We start from the raw sequence: 20,169 nt of genomic DNA, 5'->3' as shown, positions 1-20,169 counted from the left end.
GTGCAGGATGTTCGCTAGTTTAATTCACACTTTCGATTCGTTGAATTAATAAAACAGTAACAATGTTTTGACCAAACTCTTTTGTACTAGACTTAGAGCTCACTTTAAGTAAGCACAGTTCATAATTTTATCCATATAAAAGTCATTTATAAGTTGTAATTTATTCCTTAGATTTGGATGTAGAGCTCATGATACTTCCATTTGCTCTACTATAACCCATGTGACTGCCACGGAGTCAGAAAGGAATTTAAAGAAAGGGATATTTTCTGCGTTCCTCTTCTATTCCTCTTCCATTACTCCATCAACACCTCCACCTACGGTATTTTTAGCACAAATATAAAGAATCTCAGTGGCGCTCATACTCTGGCAGTTCCTGACCCAAGCTTCCTCCATCTCTTCAGTGTAGTTGAATAGCAATCCCTGTGTCACGTTGAGGCGATGACAGCGCACGACACGGGATGTCAGTGCAGGTCAGACAGCGTCAAACATCAAAGTTTTGCTCACTCATGCGTTCACTTCAGGCAGAAGAATCCGTGCCTATGATCGCCACGGATGGCCCATTTAACCCTCTGTAAGCCCTGCTGAGTGTGTCTCGACGGTTGAAGATGAAGATTCATTGTAGAAAGCACATTACGAGAATCAGCGTTGTAGTCGAGTCACTAAACCTCAAGTCCAAGTCCAGTCTCGAGTCCCCAGTGTTCAAGTCCAAGTCTCATTCATCTCATTATCTCTAGCCGCTTTATCCTGTTCTACAGGGTCGCAGGCAAGCTGGAGCCTATCCCAGCTGACTACGGGCGAAAGGCGGGGTACACCCTGGACAAGTCGCCAGGTCATCACAGGGCTGACACATAGACACAGACAACCATTCACACTCACATTCACACCTACGGTCAATTTAGAGTCACCAGTTAACCTAACCTGCATGTCTTTGGACTGTGGGGGAAACCGGAGCACCCGGAGGAAACCCACGCGGACACGGGGAGAACATGCAAACTCCACACAGAAAGGCCCTCGCCGGCCCCGGGGCTCGAACCCAGGACCTTCTTGCTGTGAGGTGACAGAGCTAACCACTACACCACCGTGCCGCCCCCAAGTCCAAGTCATTTAAAGAAAATTTTGATCCGAGTTGAGTTTGAGAACAAGACTCCAGCCGCACCATTTGACGGTGTCTGTTGCTGCGTTTATGTGAAAGCGTCTCTGCTACTGTGTTGGACTAACGTTACTGCATGACCACCCCATTTTAGTTAATAGGCTACAGATAAAAAGTTTGTTCATCGCTCAGCAAGCCCCGCCCACTATCTACAGGGCAAATGACATGAGAGAGGGTTAACACTAGCTAGTTCATCGCTCAGCAAGCAAGCCCCGCCCACTATCTACAGGGCAATGAACATAGCGTGTCACTTCCTTCTCTGGGTGGAGTCTTGCCAAATGACGATTAAAGTTCGAGGTTGTCCCCATCGTCCCCTCGAGAGTTCTTCTGCATATGAAACACACAGCAGTGCATTTTTTCCCACTGCACGAGAAGCGGACAATCCTAGGGGCGTCTCTCCAGGCATTTTAGCGCCATTAACGTTAGTTTGTTCCTGAACATGATGTATGAACAGGTGAATGTGCATTCTCTTGCATGAAATTAGTATAAAAATTAATGTGGATATAAATATCTTATGCTAAATTATTATGGCATGTTACAAAAAATAAAGAAAAAAATCCAAGTCCTCGTCTCCAATTTATGAGTCCGAATGCAGTTAATGCACAAGTCCAAGTCAAGTCATGAGTCCTTAAAAGTAGGGCACGAGTGAGACTCGAGTACTACAAGCCTGACGAGAACAAAGGCTTGCTCTTTCTTTAAAGCCTGAAATCGATTTTAGTTTTGTGGGCATCAAGACATTTAGCAAGTCCACTGTTTAGAAGGAAGCGTCTAAATATCCATGTTTATAATTGGATATTACAATATGGTTATTTTTACACACATACCTGCTGTACTCAGCTTCCCTGGAATTTCGTAAACAATAACGCGGCCGGATCACTGAGGGGATCAAGCTAGTTTTGTTGGAACTTTATTGATGTAACTCTTGAATAATTACTATAAACATGGTGATTTTCAACAAATATTCAACTTGTCCTGTCAGACAGGCAGATGTAGAATTGCCTTGTCCGGACCAAACACTTGACTGTCCCGGACAGTCAGACTACCATTAATGTTGAAGCCTGATATGAAACCTGATGTGATCTTCTGCTTTTGTAGCATTTTGAGATGCTTTTCTACTCCCCGTGGCTATAAAGAGTGGTTACTGTGGACTGTTGATCTCACCTGCACAATCTCCTGATCTCCTGTGACCTCTTTGTAAAACAGTTTCTTTTTTTTTTAAATATGTTCATGTCTCTGTAGTGGAATGTGTATAAGACAGAGAAAAGAGGGAGTCTTGCCTTTCGTGCACGTGTGTGTGCGCGTGTGCTGGTCTGGTAAAACCTGGTAGATGTCACTAAATTCAGATAAATGAGAAATTTGACCAAAATGAAGTTTAACACCTCAACTTCACTTCAAGAAAATGTAACTATATTTTACCAAAACTACAACTTAACCTTGTTTTGGCTGTCTGTCTGTAAAGATCCTGTTGGATAAAGAGCCAGACCAACAACCATTGTCTGAAACCTTCGTAGCTAAAGTGTACTTTTCTCCTGGTTTGATCAAGTTGTTGGATAGCTACTGTACATGTAGCAATGAACTGGGCATACATCTAATCAATTCACTTTGTTGAAAGACATTAACAAGAAATGTAGCCAAAAGAACTGGGGTAGGTTTCCTGATAACATTGCACTTTAGGGCTAAAGAGCTAGTTTAAAGATGCTCTTAAGCAACGAATCTTGTCTCTGTGCATGGTTTTCCCGAACTCACTCATAAGAAGAGCGGCTTTGCAAAGAGCATCTTTACAATGCACGTCCTCGATATAGGCATTAGTAGCTGCTAAATCCAGTCAATGAGGTCAAGTGGTGTTCGAGTTTAACCAAAACCAATGAAATGTAAAGTGTTTAAAATATATTAATATATTTTAATCATGGTAATTAAGAGTTGAAACTGATGTACATTTCTGGACGAACATTTTATTATTCCAAGCGTTTTTTTTTTTTTAAAGTAAATAAACAAACATTCACACTAAAGAATGAGCAAATAATAAGCTAAATAATTAAGTAAATGTTTTCCCCATGCCCGCTCATCTCACTGTTACCCATACATGCAGTCAGGATTATTTCAACTCTTATCCACAATGCCAAGTGGGCAATGTTCTCCCTTATATATAACATATTATTTGGCAGTGGGTACATAGGAAAGTGTAAAGTATAAAGTTTCTGTCAATATGTTTATCCTGCTTCAAGCTCTCGACCCCAGAGGGTTAACAGAAATAGCTAAAAGAATATATATTTATTTTCCTCAATATCTCCTGTTCCACACTCCAGCCTAGTCGGTGGCACCAAACTGCCAAAAACCCTAAAAAAGAAGAAGAAAATGGCAGCACGTGTTACTGAACCAACCAAGGATGAAACAAAAACTCGATTCAAAAATAAAACCACAAAAAAAGCAACAAAATATGGAATAAAAGTATTCGATGGAAAGAACGTATCTTTTTTTATTTTTCAAGAATTATCACATTTTTCACAAATCGCTCCGGTCATTTCACCGGTTTGTTTACATTCTAAAGAGAAATTATTTTGTCAGATATTTTGTATAAAGTTTTTATTTCTTGAATTTGCAAAAACTAAAAAAAATGCTCCGTTTCTCAAATTCCAGTGAATGTGGATAAGATAAAACCGTTATTCCACTCAATCTCATTGTACGTGGCTTATAGCCGACTCGGTGCTACACGCCTCGTCAGCTATCAGCTCATGTATGATTCGATTTCGTGGAATAACTGTTAAATATCTATACGCATTATGCGGGGTATACATATTTATGCATCATTTATCCTAACCCTAACCCTGTATAGTGAGCACATATAGTGAATAGGAAGCAGTTTCTGATTCAGACTGGGGAAAAAAAAAAAAAAGATTATCATGTGGATTGGAGTGTGCATAAACCTGAAAACGTTAAAGGTTTGATGGTGCCTCCTGATACAGTATGTGCTTCAGAAAAGCCAGCTGATTTTGAACAGGGTTCCCGCGGGGTCTTAAAAAGCCTTAAAAGCATTGAATTTAAGAATTTGGAAATAATGCCTTAAAAATGTAGTGAAAATTCATTATGTCTGATAATTATAACTATTCTTTTAAGTTCGTTTCTTAAGACACGTATTTTTAAGTATGTTACCTGACAGCAGGAGGCGTGGACTACCTGTCAAATTGGGCGGGACGTTCACGCCTCCATAGAGTAACATCAGCTGATAAGGCACGTCACCACTCGACATCTGGTGACTGTTTTGAAGAAGGCGGAAGTGTTCGCCGAAACTGTCAACAAGCGAGGTAACATACTTAAAAATACGTGTCTTAAGAAACGAACTTAAAAGAATGCCTTAAAAAGCCTTGAAAAAGCCTTGAATTTTAATGTGTAGGTCTTAAAATCTGTGCACAGTATGTAACTTCACCATATAGAATTTCTCATTATTTTTTAATATCTTAACTGCCATTATTTTGGTAAATAATGTACTGGCGGCCTAAGTAAGTAAATAAGTGGCGGAACTGGAGCTGTGGGCGGAACCATGCTATCGCACGCACACCCCGAGGGCAAAATTCTTCGAACACACATCCCTGAACTTGTTTGGCGCGCGGTAAAAGGAAAGTCTGGAGAATTAAGTCTAATTCCAAGTTTACATTAGACCGTATCTGTCTCGTTTTCTTCGCGGATGCACTGTCCGTTTACATTAAAACGCCGGGAAACGGGAATCCGCCAGGGTCCACGTATTCAATCCAGATCGTGTCTGGTCCGGTGCTGTGTAAACATTGAGAATACACGGATACGCTGTGCTGAGCTCTAGCTGGCGTCGTCATTGGACAACGTCACTGTGACATCCACCTTCCTGATTCGCTGGCGTTGGTCATGTGACGCGACTGCTGAAAAACGGCGCGGACTTCCGCCTTGTATCACCTTTCATTAAAGAGTATAAAAGTATGAAAATACTGCAAATACTGATGCAAATACTGCCCATTGTGTAGTTATGATTGTCTTTAGGCTTGCCATCCTTCCACTTGCAAGTGGTAAGTGACGCGCATGCCCAACATGCACTGGGATCACACACACAGCGGCTCAGTCCCGAATCGCGGCTCGTGCGCTTCACTCGCGCGCTCTGTGAGCTGCGCAGGGCCGGAGTGCGCACCCTCCAGAGGGCACTCGCTGTTCAGGGCGGAGTGATTTGGAGCGCAGGATGCCTGCGGAGCCGAGCGTATCCGTGTATTGGCGTTGCTGTGTGCACGCGAATCGTGTATTGGCGTTGCTGTGTGCACGCTAATCGTTTTAAAAACGTTAATCTGATGATCCGCTGATACGGTCTAACGTAAACCCCACCTAAAAGTATAAACGAAAAGTCTATAGCCTACATATAGGCCTATCTATGGAAAAATGGGCAAATGTAAGTTTAACGAGGCATGGAGGCATCATATTTCATTTCGTGAGTGGGTAAAACCTGTCGATGGCAATGTATTCGAGGCGTTTTGCTGTGTGTGTAAAAGGGCGTTTAAACTCGGCACAATGGGCGTGAAGGCGCTAGAATCGCACGCGAAATCATCAAAACACATAGCATGTATGAAAGAGAAACAGCGAACGCCTTCCATCGCCAGTGTTTTTCAGCCAGCCGAAGCGGCAGTCAACGTTAGCCAACTACCTAGCATGGCTAATGCCAGCCAGCCCGTTGCTAGTGTAGTCCCTCATGTAACGACTGCAAGAGTAGATCTGCGCACAACATTTGGGTCTACACAAACAATGAAAGCGGAGGTGTTGTGGACTCTACACAATTGTATTGTGGTGGTGTACGGTGAGTACTCAGTACTGTGATGCAATAAGGTTACACGATTCATCATCCTTTGCACATTTTCACATTTGTTTGAGAAACAAGTAAACACAACTTTGAGATGTTTCTTTGCCGGTGAAATCAGCTGCGAAATTAGGTCTTGAATTTGTGTATAAATGGTCTTAAAAAGCCTTGAATTTCACTTGAAGAAACCTGTAGGAACCCTGTTTGAACTTTTCGGATGTGTAATATAAAGTGAATGAATAATGCAGCACTACTGCTCGTGTTTGCTGCTTCTGCGGCAGTCCGAGAGTGCATCGTCGTCTCATTGATATTCAAATGCATTCAAAGCACAAATCTTCTAATTAGTTCCAATTTAAGCGCGAAGGAATTTAACAGCCCTAATAGGAACAGACATATCACACAGATCTACACTTTTTATTACACAGTTTTTAATTTTTTTTTTCATTTCTTTACTGTGATGTGATGAAGCGCATTCATCGAGATCTCCCTCCTACGCACGCGCATGCTTGACAAAAACAATATTTTCATGATAATGCTATTTGAATAAATAGCACACGGCCCACTGCGTGTCGCAGCTTACGAGTTTCGAAGCTGTAGGTACAACATCTAAACGCATTATAACAATTCCTAGCTTTCATTTACTCATTTGTTTGACAGGAATCATTGCTTATAAATCGTAAACTTTGATCGTAACGTGTTGAAGGCACTAATAGCCTTTTGAGATTTACTGATGGCAGAACTCCTAAGAAGGTGATCACAATTAAAATGTGATTCATTGTTCATTTCTGTCCCACTCGCACATAAAATTTATCAAATCCCCTGATCTTTGACCCAGCATTAGCAGTATAGCATGAGCAAATAGATATTGCTGCTTCTCCTGGCATCACGCTGTGTGTGTGTGTGTGTGTGTGTGTGTCCCTGAAGGATGACTTTGTGCATTATTGAAGCCATGTGGCCCAGACAGCAGAGTAAGACAGAGGTCTCCCTGATCATATTGTGTGTTATCACATCTTTTTGTCACCGTGTTGAGTAAACAGTGTTGCAGCGAAGATGCAAACATAAGAATTTACGCTTTAGATTTTTTTTCTTTCAGCTATTCACATACATGATTACTGTCGAGAGCAAGAGCAAAGGAAATGAGACGACCAAAAAGAATATGCACTATTACAATACACATCCCTGACTTATTTTATTTTATTTTATTTTATTTATTTATGTGGGGCGGCACGGTGGTGTAGTGGTTAGCGCTGTCGCCTCACAGCAAGAAGGTCCGGGTTCGAGCCCCGTGGCCGGCGAGGGCCTTTCTGTGTGGAGTTTGCATGTTCTCCCCGTGTCCGCGTGGGTTTCCTCCGGGTGCTCCGGTTTCCCCCACAGTCCAAAGACATGCAGGTTAGGTTAACTGGTGACTCTAAATTGACCGTAGGTGTGAATGTGAGTGTGAATGGTTGTCTGTGTCTATTGCCGCTTTTCCACTACCAACGCGGCTGAGTCGGGCTGAGCCGTGCCGTGCTGAGTCGAGCTGAGTGGGGTTGTTGGAGTTGCATTTCGACTACAACCGCGCTGAACCGTGCTGGCTGGAAGTGGGTGGACACATTGGGTGGAGTTAGCGAAAGTGGGTGGACGTCACGTGATGTCGTTAGGCGGCGCAAACAGTGACACCAGTGATCTTTTAAGCGGTAGTCTCACGACCCGGATAGTAAACAATAAACATGGAGGACATGGAGTCGTTAGTGTTGTTGGTCTTGGTGCTGTGGCTTGTTGTCACCGACAACGCCAACAGATACTGGCAAGAGCATATAGATGAGGCGAGGCGCATAAGGCTTCAGAAATTCTCGTAATTCGTAATTCTCCTTCTTCCGGGTTTACGGTGTTTACAGATCCCAGCGTGCTCGCGGGGCGTGTGTGGGCATGTGAGGACACGCCTCCTCACCAATCAGTGCACAGGGGAGTGTCTGCTCACGCCCCTAGCCCCACTTGGCTCGGTTTGGCTCGCTTCAGCCCCACTCCAAAACCGTGCGAGTTTTGGGTGCTAAGCAGGGCTGAAGCGAGTTGAGTCGTGCTGCTCTGAGGTAGTCGAAACGCGAGCCGTGTCGGGCTGAAGTGAGCTGAAAAAGGGTAGTGGAAAAGGTCCATATGTGTCAGCCCTGTGATGACCTGGCGACTTGTCCAGGGTGTACCCCGCCTTTCGCCCGTAGTCAGCTGGGATAGGCTCCAGCTTGCCTGCGACCCTGTAGAACAGGATAAAGCGGCTAGAGATAATGAGATGAGATGAGATTTATTTATGTATTACGTACGATAGCCTATTATTATCCACACAGGACACTTTTCTCAGTGGAATAAAAACATGTTCTATTCCCTCCTAGCGGGTTTCATTCATTTGGTTTGATAGCATGCAATATTGTTAGCATATCGCTTATGTCTATTACATCACTCTTTCGGATGCCTCCTGGACGCCTGCCTGGGGAGGTGTTCCAGGCATGTCCCCCCGGGAGGAGGCCCCGGGGAAGACCCAGGACACGCTGGAGGGACTATGTCTCTCGGCTGGCCTGGGAACGCCTCGGTGTTCTTCCCGAGGAGCTGGCTGAGGTGTCTGGGGAAAGGGAAGTTTGGGCTTCCATGCTGAGACTGCTGCCTCCGCGACCCGGCCCCGGATAAGTGGAAGAAGATGAGAGACGAGAGAGACATCACTCTACCCAATAAAGAATGAGCGTTGAATATGGTTTACGATATTGCATGGTTGTCAAGAAACATGACGTCACACGTCAAGACAAAGACACGTTGAACACTTGAAAGGCTACCGAAACGTCATTAGATATTCTTCACACGTGTTTACAAGAGGAAAACATACCAACGAACATCGAAAAACTGGAACAGAGACACGCCGGAGACATAAAACTTCCACGCTAGCGAGCGACTAGGACAATTTGTAAATGAACATGGCCGCCAGGTTTGCTTCGTTAAATACAATAGATTTTGAGAGAATTTTGAAAGAGAAAGACACGTTGAACACTCGAAAAGAATGTGTATGTATAATAATAATAATATTGGCTGACTTTTTTCGTGGTATTTAACATATTCCACAAAATTGATTCGTACATGAGCCAATAGCCGACGAGACGCATGGCACCAAGTCGGCTATAAGCCATGTACGACGAGATTGAGTGGAATAACCGTTTTATTCTAGCCATGTTCACTGGATTTTGAGAAATGGAGCATTTTTATTTTTTGCAAATTCGATAAATAACTTCTTGAAAAAAATGTTCTTACCATCAGATACTTTTATTCCGTATTTTGTTGCACTTTATTTTTTTTTTTTTTTTTGGGGGGGTTGTTTTTGTGTAGTTTTTATTTCGTCCTCGGTTGATTCAGCAACACGCTCCGCCATTTTGTTTTTCTCTACTCAGAGTATATGAGCTGATAGCCTAGTAGTAGAGTAGCTAATCAGAGCATGCAATTGCTCATAATCAGTGAATGTGGATAGAATAAATCAGATATATTCCATTCAGCTACTCGTCTTCAACTCGTTCAATATCATGGTAGCTGAATGGAATATATCTGATATACCACTCAACACTGTGAATGGTTGTCTGTGTCTGTGTCAGCCCTGTGATGACCTGGCGACTTGTCCAGGGTGTACCCCGCCTTTCGCCCGTAGTCAGCTGGGATAGGCTCCAGCTTGCCTGCGACCCTGTAGAAGGATAAAGCGGCTAGAGATAATGAGATGAGATGAGATACCACTCAACACCAGTCAATATTATTTAAATATTTAAAGGAGAACTGAAGTCATTTTTAAACTGTCTTTATTTCTTAATTAATGTGTTATTCAATTCCGTTTTCGGTTTTAGTAACCTTATATCGTGACTCGTATTGGCAACTAATTGTAATTAAATATTATACTTATCGGCCTATTTGGTTTTTAGCCATGTTGAATTTAGTTCGTTTGGTCCACGGCGGGCGTCGCTTATCCGCGCAATCTTCACGACAGTTCGAAACGTGAAGTGTCAGCCAGGTATCAGTGCCGCCATTTTGAAAACTGTTTTCCAAACAAAATATTGCACAAAAACAAGTTTAAATGACGATTACTGCCTACTTTTTTCAAACTTTCCTGATTGCTATCAAAACAAACACAACTTCCGGCTTGATTACATCAGCGTTCGAAAGAGGGCGCGCGCGTCTTTCGACAACGTTGGCAGACGTTGGTCACTTTGATTTCCGCTGTACGTTTTACTTCCGTCCTACGATGTCTCGCACATGTCTCAATGAATCTTGTTTACGACCATTGCTTTGACATATGGACTGATATGTTACATAGCATATTTCAAACACCCATAACTTGCTTTAGCAGCGACAAGATAGCTCTCAAAATGCATTCCTATATTTAATATACCAACCACTAACACTAACCACCTGTACAGGAAGGGACAGAGCAGGCTATATTTCTGAGGACGCTGCGGTCCTTTAACATCTGCAGGAAACTCCTGTGGATGTTCTATCAGTCTGTGGTCGCCAGTGTCCTGTTTTACACCGTGGTGTGCTGGGAGGGACACATCCAGGCTGGACAAACTGATCAGGTGGGCCAGCTCTGTGGTCAGCATGAAGCTGGACTCTCTGGTGACGGTGGCAGAGAAGAGGTCTATGGACAAACTACTGAACATCATGGACGATGCCAGTCACCCTCTGCACACAGTCATCAGCAACCAGAGGAGCCTGTTCAGTGACGGAATGCTCCTTCCCAAGTGCAGGACGAACAGACTTAAACTCCTTTGTCCCTCACGCCATCAGACTGTACAACTCCTCTCTGGGGGAGGGGGAACAGGAGGACAGAGGACGGGAAGGAGCAGTAGCCTAGCCTAACAATAAGCAATACCGGATAATGTGCAATATAAAGTGCAATATCTCTCCTGCTGGACTTTTTTCATATCTTTTTCTTTCAATATTTGTATATGTGAATACTTAATTTATCTAGAAGTTTTCTCTATTTTCTATTCTCTGTTTATCCTGTAATGATGCTGCTGGAATTTTTAATTTCCCTGAGGGAACCCTCCCGAAGGGATCAATAAAGTTCTATGTTATCTAATCTAATCTAATCCAATCTAATCTAATCTAATAAAATGAGATAAATAGAATTTTGAGAATAAAAAAATGTGCCGTCAGTTCTCCTTTAATGCTTGCGTTATTAATTTACTGATTTCTTCCTTATTCAGACGTCCTGCCTTTAGGTACAATAAACACAGTCCTGTGCAAAAGTCTTAGGCACATGTAAAGAAATGCTGTTGACCAAAAATGGCTTAAAATAATGAAATTTTTTTTTTTTGCGATGCGGTTTCCATCAAATCCTGTGCTCTGATTGGCTGGCGAGCGAGTCCGTATCTTACGATACGGACCCCAGTTACAGACCCCGGTTATGGACCTCTGGCGACTCGCTCATTCACAACAACAAACATAGTAGCATTTTTTTGTCAACATTTATCTTTTTTTTAAATAAGATTTATTTATAAGATTATCAAAAATCTTAACAATTTTTGCCAGCATTTCTCAGGAGAATAGCATTCATTTTACAGCATGGATAGTGATGACGACAGTGTTCACAGCGAAAGCGAGTTTTACTACCCTAAGGAAGAAGAAATAAAAGAAAACATTTCAGGAGAAAGCTAAAAACCTCTCACTGTTGCTAACGCCGAGCAAAAACATGGCTGAATCCTGAATGACTCAATTTTGTATAAATAGGCGGCAAAATGTGGATTTTTTTCCTGCCATGGAAGTGCACTTGTATACCGAGGAGGAAGCAATTTGCATTGCAGCCGTGAATGACGATTCAAAATGGCGGCTCGCCTTGGCTCGGTTTTCCCTTTCGGGCGCTCTCGTTTTCTGTTAGAATTTGGTAAAGAAAAAAATAAATATATTATTCAGGGCTCGAAATTCGTATATTTTTTCACCAGCCAGCCGGACTAGTTACAATACCGTTCAAAAGTTTGGGGTCACCCAGACAATTTTGTGTTTCAATGAAAAGTCACACTTTTATTTACCACCATAAGTTGTAAAATGAATAGAAAATATAGTCAAGACATTTTTCTGGCCAGTTTGAGCATTTAATCGACCCCACAAATGTGATGCTCCAGAAACTCAATCTGCTCAAAGGAAGGTCAGTTTTATAGCTTCTCTAAAGAGCTAAACTGTTTTCAGCTGTGCTAACATGATTGTACAAGGGTTTTCTAATCATCCATTAGCCTTCTGAGGCAATGAGCAAACACATTGTACCATTAGAACACTGGAGTGATAGTTGCTGGAAATGGGCCTCTAATTCAGGGCTGCCAACTTTTCGAAATTCCTTGGAGTGAGATTTTTTTTGGGGGGGGTCGATGGCAAAATTTTTCCGCACACCATGCAGTAAGTGGGAATTTTGCATTCAGTTTGATATTCACTTGTCCCCCTGCATTCTGGTGTTTTGTTTGTGGGTTGTCCAGCTGGAGATGGACAATGGGGGGGTTGTTGAGATTTTGGATTTAGTAGATGTTCCTGCATTCTGGTGGATTTTTGGAGTGGCCTGCTGTGCCATACCTACATTCTTACACACCCTGACTTGCCAGGCCTTCAGCTTGTGGCCAACAAAAGCACCAAGTTTTGGCTTAAAAGCCCCCACACTAGAAAACTACAGATGACTGCCAATGTTCCTGTAGCCCTATAGACCTGTGTTTCAGATTTAAAGGCAAGTTCATGTTTGAAAATATTTCATCAGCTAAGCCTAAACACCTTCTGAATTGAAACTAAATGTTAAGTTTTTAATAACTGTTGCAAAAAATAAGATTGTCTCTCACTGACTATTCATTATGCATTTAAGGGCTTTCCCCACCACTGGGTTCAGCAGAAGATTGGCATGGGGAAAAATATCAGCAGCAGAAGAACAAATAAAATGCTTAAACAGTAAGCAAAATGTGCATGTGCTGCAAGAAACATTAAAATGATTAAGTTTGAACAGTATTGAAACACAAAAAGCTGAACCTTGGCCATAGGTGGGAATGTGCACACAAAGTTGGGCTTAAAAATTTTGGTCATACTTAAATAAGCTATATTAATATATTTCTTATTAATTTATTTCTTATCTATGTTTCTTATTAGTAATAGAGCATTCGTCAGGGCCTGTTATCTGACAAATATTCTCTACCTGTCTTGCCCTCTTTGAGACCCTGTCTCCTCAGTATATTGTTCTCTGTCTTTTTTTTTTAATTATTCACAAGTTCAAGTTCTTTGATATTACAGGTGACCATGCTTTATTTACTTTAACTGAGCAATTACATACATCATAAATAATTAAAAATAAATACCCTGTAAATAAACAATAGGTATGGTGGCTAATGGCTCTTCTTGCATTTGTAATATTATCTCTTACTTGCTTTATTTTACAACATTTCCAGTATGGCTTCAAATAAAGTCATAAAGTATGATAACATACAGTAAACAAACTAGAAATGTGCCTTAATAAACGTGTGCTAAGGAGGTGCTCTCCCGTGCTGCTTGTTGGGGAAGATAGAGGCTGTGGCACGGCAGGAGGCCTATAATGATTTAGCATGCCTAGTACACAACTCTCGATATGGCATTAAATATTCTCACAACACTTATAGGCTAAAACGATTAAGAAACTTTATATAAGTTCATAGTTACGCCAGTAACACCACACATTGGCGTGCATATGTACAAACCTGTCTGAGACACCCGTCTTCAACTCGGATACCTTCTTCTCTCTCCTCTTCCTCTAAATTGACGGTAGGCAATTATCCAACTTCCGGCGAGTGCAGCATCATTAGATGCGCGACCTACCATAGGGGAGCGTGTACAGAAGGGAACAGCTCTCTGCCTGTTTAGCCGTGCGTAAGGCGTAATTGATCAATCGCAAGTGGTTGGCGCGACGCAATGGGTAGCCTAGATTAGATAGATAAACTAGATTTTTTTCTAGCGTGAGAAATCGGAGGTATGGCGTGTGAGCGTGTGAAGACAATCAAATGCGTGTGTCTCACGCTCATTGCGTGAGAGTTGGTAGCCCAGGCCTCTATACACCTATGGAGATATTGCACCAAAAACCAGACATTTAGTAGAATTTAGCCAGAATAGTCATTTACCACATTAGCAATGTATAGAGTGTATTTCTGATTAGTTTAAAGTGATCTTCACTGAAAAGAACAGTGCTTTTCTTTCAAAAATAAGGACATTTCAAAGTGACCCCAAACTTTTGAACGGTAGTGTACCTTCCAAAGTAACTAGCCAAACAGAAAATCAACTCGCCAAAATTTGTTCATGTATGAATTTTACTCAGGGGTGAAAGTAACTTTTATTTCTTGCCGTTGCTATTATTTTGAGTCATAGTGCAGTGCACGTGCGCAGCGAGCGCCGAAAAATACACCTAATTATTTATTATTGTCTACTTATCAAGCATTCACTAGGGCTTCTTATCACTCAGTAGTACTAGTATAGTACTTTTTTATCACTCTTTCATCCACCTGTATCAGTTTTGGTTATAAATAAATTGCAAACACATCATTTCAACAACACAGTCGTTTTAATACATTTTTTTTTTAGCTGAACAGTTGAAAACTAACTTTTCATTTTGGACATTCTGTCTACTAAAACACTTTGGATACCAGCTGCGCACGTTGGCGCAAGATGGTTAAGCAGTGGGCTCCGTGCACTATCTCGCATGCTGTTTGTCGAGTGAAACACGGAAGGAATTCACTTCAGACATAATTCAGAGACAGGTCAGAACGAGTTATATGCAATGTGTATTGAGGAAAACGTGTTGCTTTTGGTAAATTAACGTTAGCAGGTGTGTTGTTATGCTGAAAGTGCTTTTTTTTCAGAGACGGTATATTTTTCTTTCCGGTACGGCTAAGTCTTTTAGTGGTACGTCGGAGCGGCCAGGACCGGCTTACTTTCAGCCCTGATTTTCTCATCTCATCTCATTATCTGTAGCCGCTTTATCCTGTTCTACAGGGTTGCAGGCAAGCTGGAGCCTATCCCAGCTGACTACGGGCGAAAGGCGGGGTACACCCTGGACAAGTCGCCAGGTCATCACAGGGCTGACACTTATAGACACAGACAACCATTCACACTCTCATTCACACCTACGGTCAATTTAGAGTCACCAGTTAACCTAACCTGCATGTCTTTGGACTGTGGGGGAAACCGGAGCACCCGGAAGAAACCCACGCGGACACGGGGAGAACATGCAAACTCCGCACAGAAAGGCCCTCGCCGGCCACGGGGCTCGAACCCGGACCTTCTTGCTGTGAGGCGACAGCGCTAACCACTACACCACCGTGCCACGCACCATAATATACAGTAATATCAACAAATAATAACATATTGGACTTTTTTCCCCGGTCTGCAGGTTGGGATGTCTGTAAACCAATCAGGATGCTCTTTGTCTAGCATGCGCTTCATGAACAGGCACACACACAGTCTCTCTCTCGCGCTCCCTCGCGCACTCCGTCATATGCGCGATGCAGACATTAATGTTTCGCGTGCACGCTCTTGCTCGCTTGCTCTAGATTCCGGGAGATATTATCCAATTTGCGGGACTCAGGGAGCCACTGTCAATATGCGGGAGACTCCCGGAACTTCCGGGAGACTTGGGACGCCTGTTATATGCATGTGCAGTAGTGAAAAAACCGACAGCCTGACCGTCCTGCCGATAAACACATCGATTAACACAGACACGGCACGCGCTTAATATGTGGCGGCTTTAGTTGACGGTGTGTCTGAATCTTCGCTTCATATATCTTTTTTTTTATTTTCAACTAGCCAGCTGGGCTGGCTAGTGACAGGAATTACTCGCCAAATGACAAATTAAGTCGCCTCGGGCGACTGGACCACCGCGAATTTCGAGCCCTGTTATTTACCAGCTTAAGGTCGGTCCGTATAGTGAAATACCATGACCTCAGCCTTGAATACTGACCTCGGCCCAGAGGGCCTCGGTCAGTCCTTTCAAGACCTCGGTCACGGTATTTCACGATACGGACCTCCCAGCTGGTAAATAACATATATATATATATATATATATATGTAATGTTTCACCATTTAAAAAATTACCATCAACAGTAAAGCAGTAAGCCATAAATGAACAAATACAAAGTCAGTATTTGGTGTGAGACGACCCTGTGCTTGAAAAAAAAAAAGTAGTCTCAGGTACAATGAGTGCAGTTTTATAAGGAAATGAGCTGTAGGTTTTACTGAGCATCTTCCAGAACCAGCCACACTCGCTTCGTAATTTTGCACCAAAACCCAGTAGCCTTCATTATGTTTTTTCTTTGTTAATCTGAAAAGTGCTCTTTTATGGAATATGCTGCTCAGATACAAACATTTTTTTTCTGTAACATTTAATTTTGTGCTGGAAAAAAACCCCCCGAACGTTTGGACTTTAAAATGTTTTTGTGTTGTTGACTTGATAATGTAGAAGTCATAAAATAAAAATCTAGAACAAAGTTTCTATGAAAAAAAGAGGGTGCCTAAGACTTTTGCACAGTACTGTGTGTCAAGCTGAGCAGTAGGGCTGAATTCGTTATCATCAAATAACGAATCACTGCCTTATGCATCAAGGCTGGTTTTACACCTCTACCTTTTTGCTAGTAATTTGATGAGCTGTGATTAAAGGCAGAACTTCAGTAGGGAAGTACAACCCCGATTCCAAAAAAGTTGGGACAAAGTACAAATTGTAAATAAAAACGGAATGCAATGATGCGGAAGTTTCAAAATTCCATATTTTATTCAGAATAGAACATAGATGACATATCAAATGTTTAAACTGAGAAAATGTATCATTTAAAGAGAAAAATTAGGTGATTTTAAATTTCATGACAACAACACATCTCAAAAAAGTTGGGACAAGGCCATGTTTACCACTGTGAGACATCCCCTTTTCTCTTTACAACAGTCTGTAAACGTCTGGGGACTGAGGAGACAAGTTGCTCAAGTTTAGGGATAGGAATGTTAACCCATTCTCGTCTAATGTAGGATTCTAGTTGCTCAACTGTCTTAGGTCTTTTTTGTCGTATCTTCCGTTTTATGATGCGCCAAATGTTTTCTATGGGTGAAAGATCTGGACTGCAGGCTGGCCAGTTCAGTACCCGGACCCTTCTTCTATGCAGCCATGATGCTGTAATTGATGCAGTATGTGGTTTGGCATTGTCATGTTGGAAAATGCAAGGTCTTCCCTGAAAGAGACGTCGTCTGGATGGGAGCATATGTTGCTCTAGAACCTGGATATACTTTTCAGCATTGATGGTGTCTTTCCAGATGTGTAAGCTGCCCATGCCACACGCACTAATGCAACCCCGTACCATCAGAGATGCAGGCTTCTGAACTGAGCGCTGATAACAACTTGGGTCGTCCTTCTCCTATTTAGTCCGAATGACACGGCGTCCCTGATTTCCATAAAGAACTTCAAATTTTGATTCGTCTGACCACAGAACAGTTTAAATGAGCCTTGGCCCAGAGAAGACGTCTGCGCTTCTGGATCGTGTTTAGATACGGCTTCTTCTTTGAACTATAGAGTTTTAGCTGGCGATGGCGGATGGCACGGTGAATTGTGTTCACAGATAATGTTCTCTGGAAATATTCCTGAGCCCATTTTGTGATTTCCAATACAGAAGCATGCCTGTATGTGATGCAGTGCCGTCTAAGGGCCTGAAGATCACAGGCACCCAGTATGGTTTTCCGGCCTTGACCTTTACGCACAGAGATTCTTCCAGATTCTCTGAATCTTTTGATGATATTATGCACTGTAGATGATGATATGTTCAAACTCTTTGCAATTTTCTACTGTCGAACTCCTTTCTGATATTGCTCCACTATTTGTCGGCGCAGAATTAGGGGGATTGGTGATCCTCTTCCCATCTTTACTTCTGAGAGCCGCTGCCACTCCAAGATGCTCTTTTTATACCCAGTCATGTTAATGACCTATTGCCAGTTGACCTAATGAGTTGCAATTTGGTCCTCCAGCTGTTCCTTTTTTGTACCTTTAACTTTTCCAGCCTCTTATTGCCCCTGTCCCAACTTTTTTGAGATGTGTTGCTGTCATGAAATTTCAAATGAGCCAATATTTGTCATGAAATTTCAAAATGTCTCACTTTCAACATTTGATATGTTGTCTATGTTCTATTGTGAATACAATATCAGTTTTTGAGATTTGTAAATTATTGTATTCCGTTTTTATTTACAATTTGTACTTTGTCCCAACTTTTTTGGAATCGGGGTTGTATATAACTAGTAATAACTGTTTGTCCAGTACAGTAGTATTTTTATTATTAAAGTTCGATTCTGTATACGAGAACATAAGACAAGTTTGTTTCTACAGTAACAAGTTCAATGCAGCATAGAAATGAAGTTAATACAAATACCGAAATACAAACTGATTCCTTCTGTGCGACTAGTAATTTAATGAGCGGAGATTTAATGGCGATACAACAGTCAAGAGCAGGGAAGAGAATGGATAAGATTTTATTGATACTGATGCCATTATTGAGTCCCTGATCGATTCTTGATCGGATCAAGTTTCTGTCTGGGGGAAGAGTAGGCCTACGCAGGTTTTCAGCATCAACACAGCTGTTTTATTCACACAGTGTAGAATATCTGCCTCATAACGTTGGAACATGTTAAAATAAGCGTGAACGGGTTTTTCTGGCTGGGAGCTGATGAGCGAGTCGAGCAGCTGGCTGTAGCCTCAGAGCAATCTGTAGGAACAGACTAAGTTTGTGAGAAAAATAGCACGGGTTCGGGTGGGTTGGGTCAAAAAGTGACAAAGCAGCATTCCAAGTAAAGTTATAAATAACTTACAGAAATTTTGCATGCTTGGTTTTGAATTATAGGCTCTGAATTACATGCAATAGAATAGAATAGGCTGTGATTACTAGACCATCTCTCTCTCCTCTCTTCTCTCTCTCGCTTGTCTCTCTCTCGTCTTCTCTCTTGTTTCTCTCATATCTCTCTCCTCTCTCACTCGTATCTCTCTCCTCTCTTGTGTGTGTCTCTCTCCTTTATCCTCTTTCTTTCCTCTCTTGTCTCTCTCATCTGTCTCTCTCTTTGTCTCTCTCTCTCTCTCACTCGTGTGTGTGTCTCTCTCTCTTGAGGTTGTGTGTTGAAATAGGTTATATCTTGCAACTGTGAACATTCTTGTTCTACATAGTCAGAGAGAGGACGAGTTTGAGAGAGAGAGTTCATGTCTTTAATGAAGGGTTACTTGTTTTGTTGCTATCCAACACTAAAGAACATCATTTGGAACAATTTGTCTGTTTATTTAGTAGCCTGGATCCTGAGATACAATCGGATGTGCCTTGCAACCTTGCATTCTCCTTACTCTATGATATGAATGCTGCCGCTATATCGACTAAACTTGGCGTTTTTGTGGGTCGGGTTCAGGAGGTTGATTAACGCACGTGTTTGCGGGTTGACTCTCATAACAGGTCGGGTCTGGTATTAAAAAACCCTGACTTGTACATCACTCGAAGCCATGCTTTGGACCACGTCTTCCTCTCCACCATGGCTGCTTCTTGTTGCGAGTTTCCAGCAATGTAGATGTCGAGTTTGACATCATGACACGTGAGTCTTTGCAATGTGCAACCATCAGAAAAACATGGCGGTATTGATTAAAAAGAATGGATAACCTCGGAGGCATATGATTCCAATTGATCGGACAAATTGAAACCAGTTTCTGGAGTCCCATCCGTACTTTAGACTTTCTGAAGGTTGTTTAATGCTCCATTTCAAACAGGCTGCTGAAGCATTCAGAAGGCTAGAAACCAGTGGTGGCTGGTAGTCTTTCAAACAGGGGAGGCTGGTCGGTTACGATATTTCCAGATTTTAAAAGAAAAAAACACATCAATTTTGCCCATACTCTTGCCTCTGATCTGGCTGATTGTTGGCAGGGTCACAAACTGTGAAATAACAGGTTCTTTTGGCCCATTAGCCTACTGTCCAATATACATGATGGTGGTGTTGGGGGGGTATATTTTAACATTTTATATTTTAAAATTGTGGCATGTTGTTTAAAAATTGACCTCGGCTGTGTTTTTGTTTAAAAATGTTTTCCAAATTGTAGCAGTGTTTAATTCATATCCAGAAAAACATATATTCCAATATAATATACTCAGCATAAACATTTTAAATAGATTTTATATTTTTGGTCCATCCATGACATATTACTAAAGTAGCCTATTTACTGTTGTTG

General features: G+C 42.0%; 1 protein-coding gene across 3 annotated transcripts in view; it reads left to right on the top strand.

Moving 5' to 3' along the window:
* fam184ab (family with sequence similarity 184 member Ab) overlaps positions 1-20,169 on the top strand; it is a 440,896-nt gene that overhangs the window by 51,181 nt on the left and 369,546 nt on the right. The window contains exon 1 of one of the 3 annotated variants that reach the window (XM_060915811.1): positions 19,502-19,541. The exons of the other annotated variants lie outside the window; for them this stretch is intronic. The gene's annotated coding sequence lies outside the window, so the exon portion shown is untranslated. Of the gene's footprint in view, positions 1-19,501; positions 19,542-20,169 lie in introns of those variants that run through there. 3 annotated transcript variants of the gene reach the window in all.

This window comes from Neoarius graeffei, chromosome 3 (genome assembly GCF_027579695.1).
Source record: "Neoarius graeffei isolate fNeoGra1 chromosome 3, fNeoGra1.pri, whole genome shotgun sequence".
In the NCBI taxonomy this organism is placed as follows: domain Eukaryota; kingdom Metazoa; phylum Chordata; class Actinopteri; order Siluriformes; family Ariidae; genus Neoarius; species Neoarius graeffei.
The sequence above is the reverse complement of the archived record's forward strand: the minus strand, read 5'-3'. Positions and strand labels throughout refer to the sequence as shown.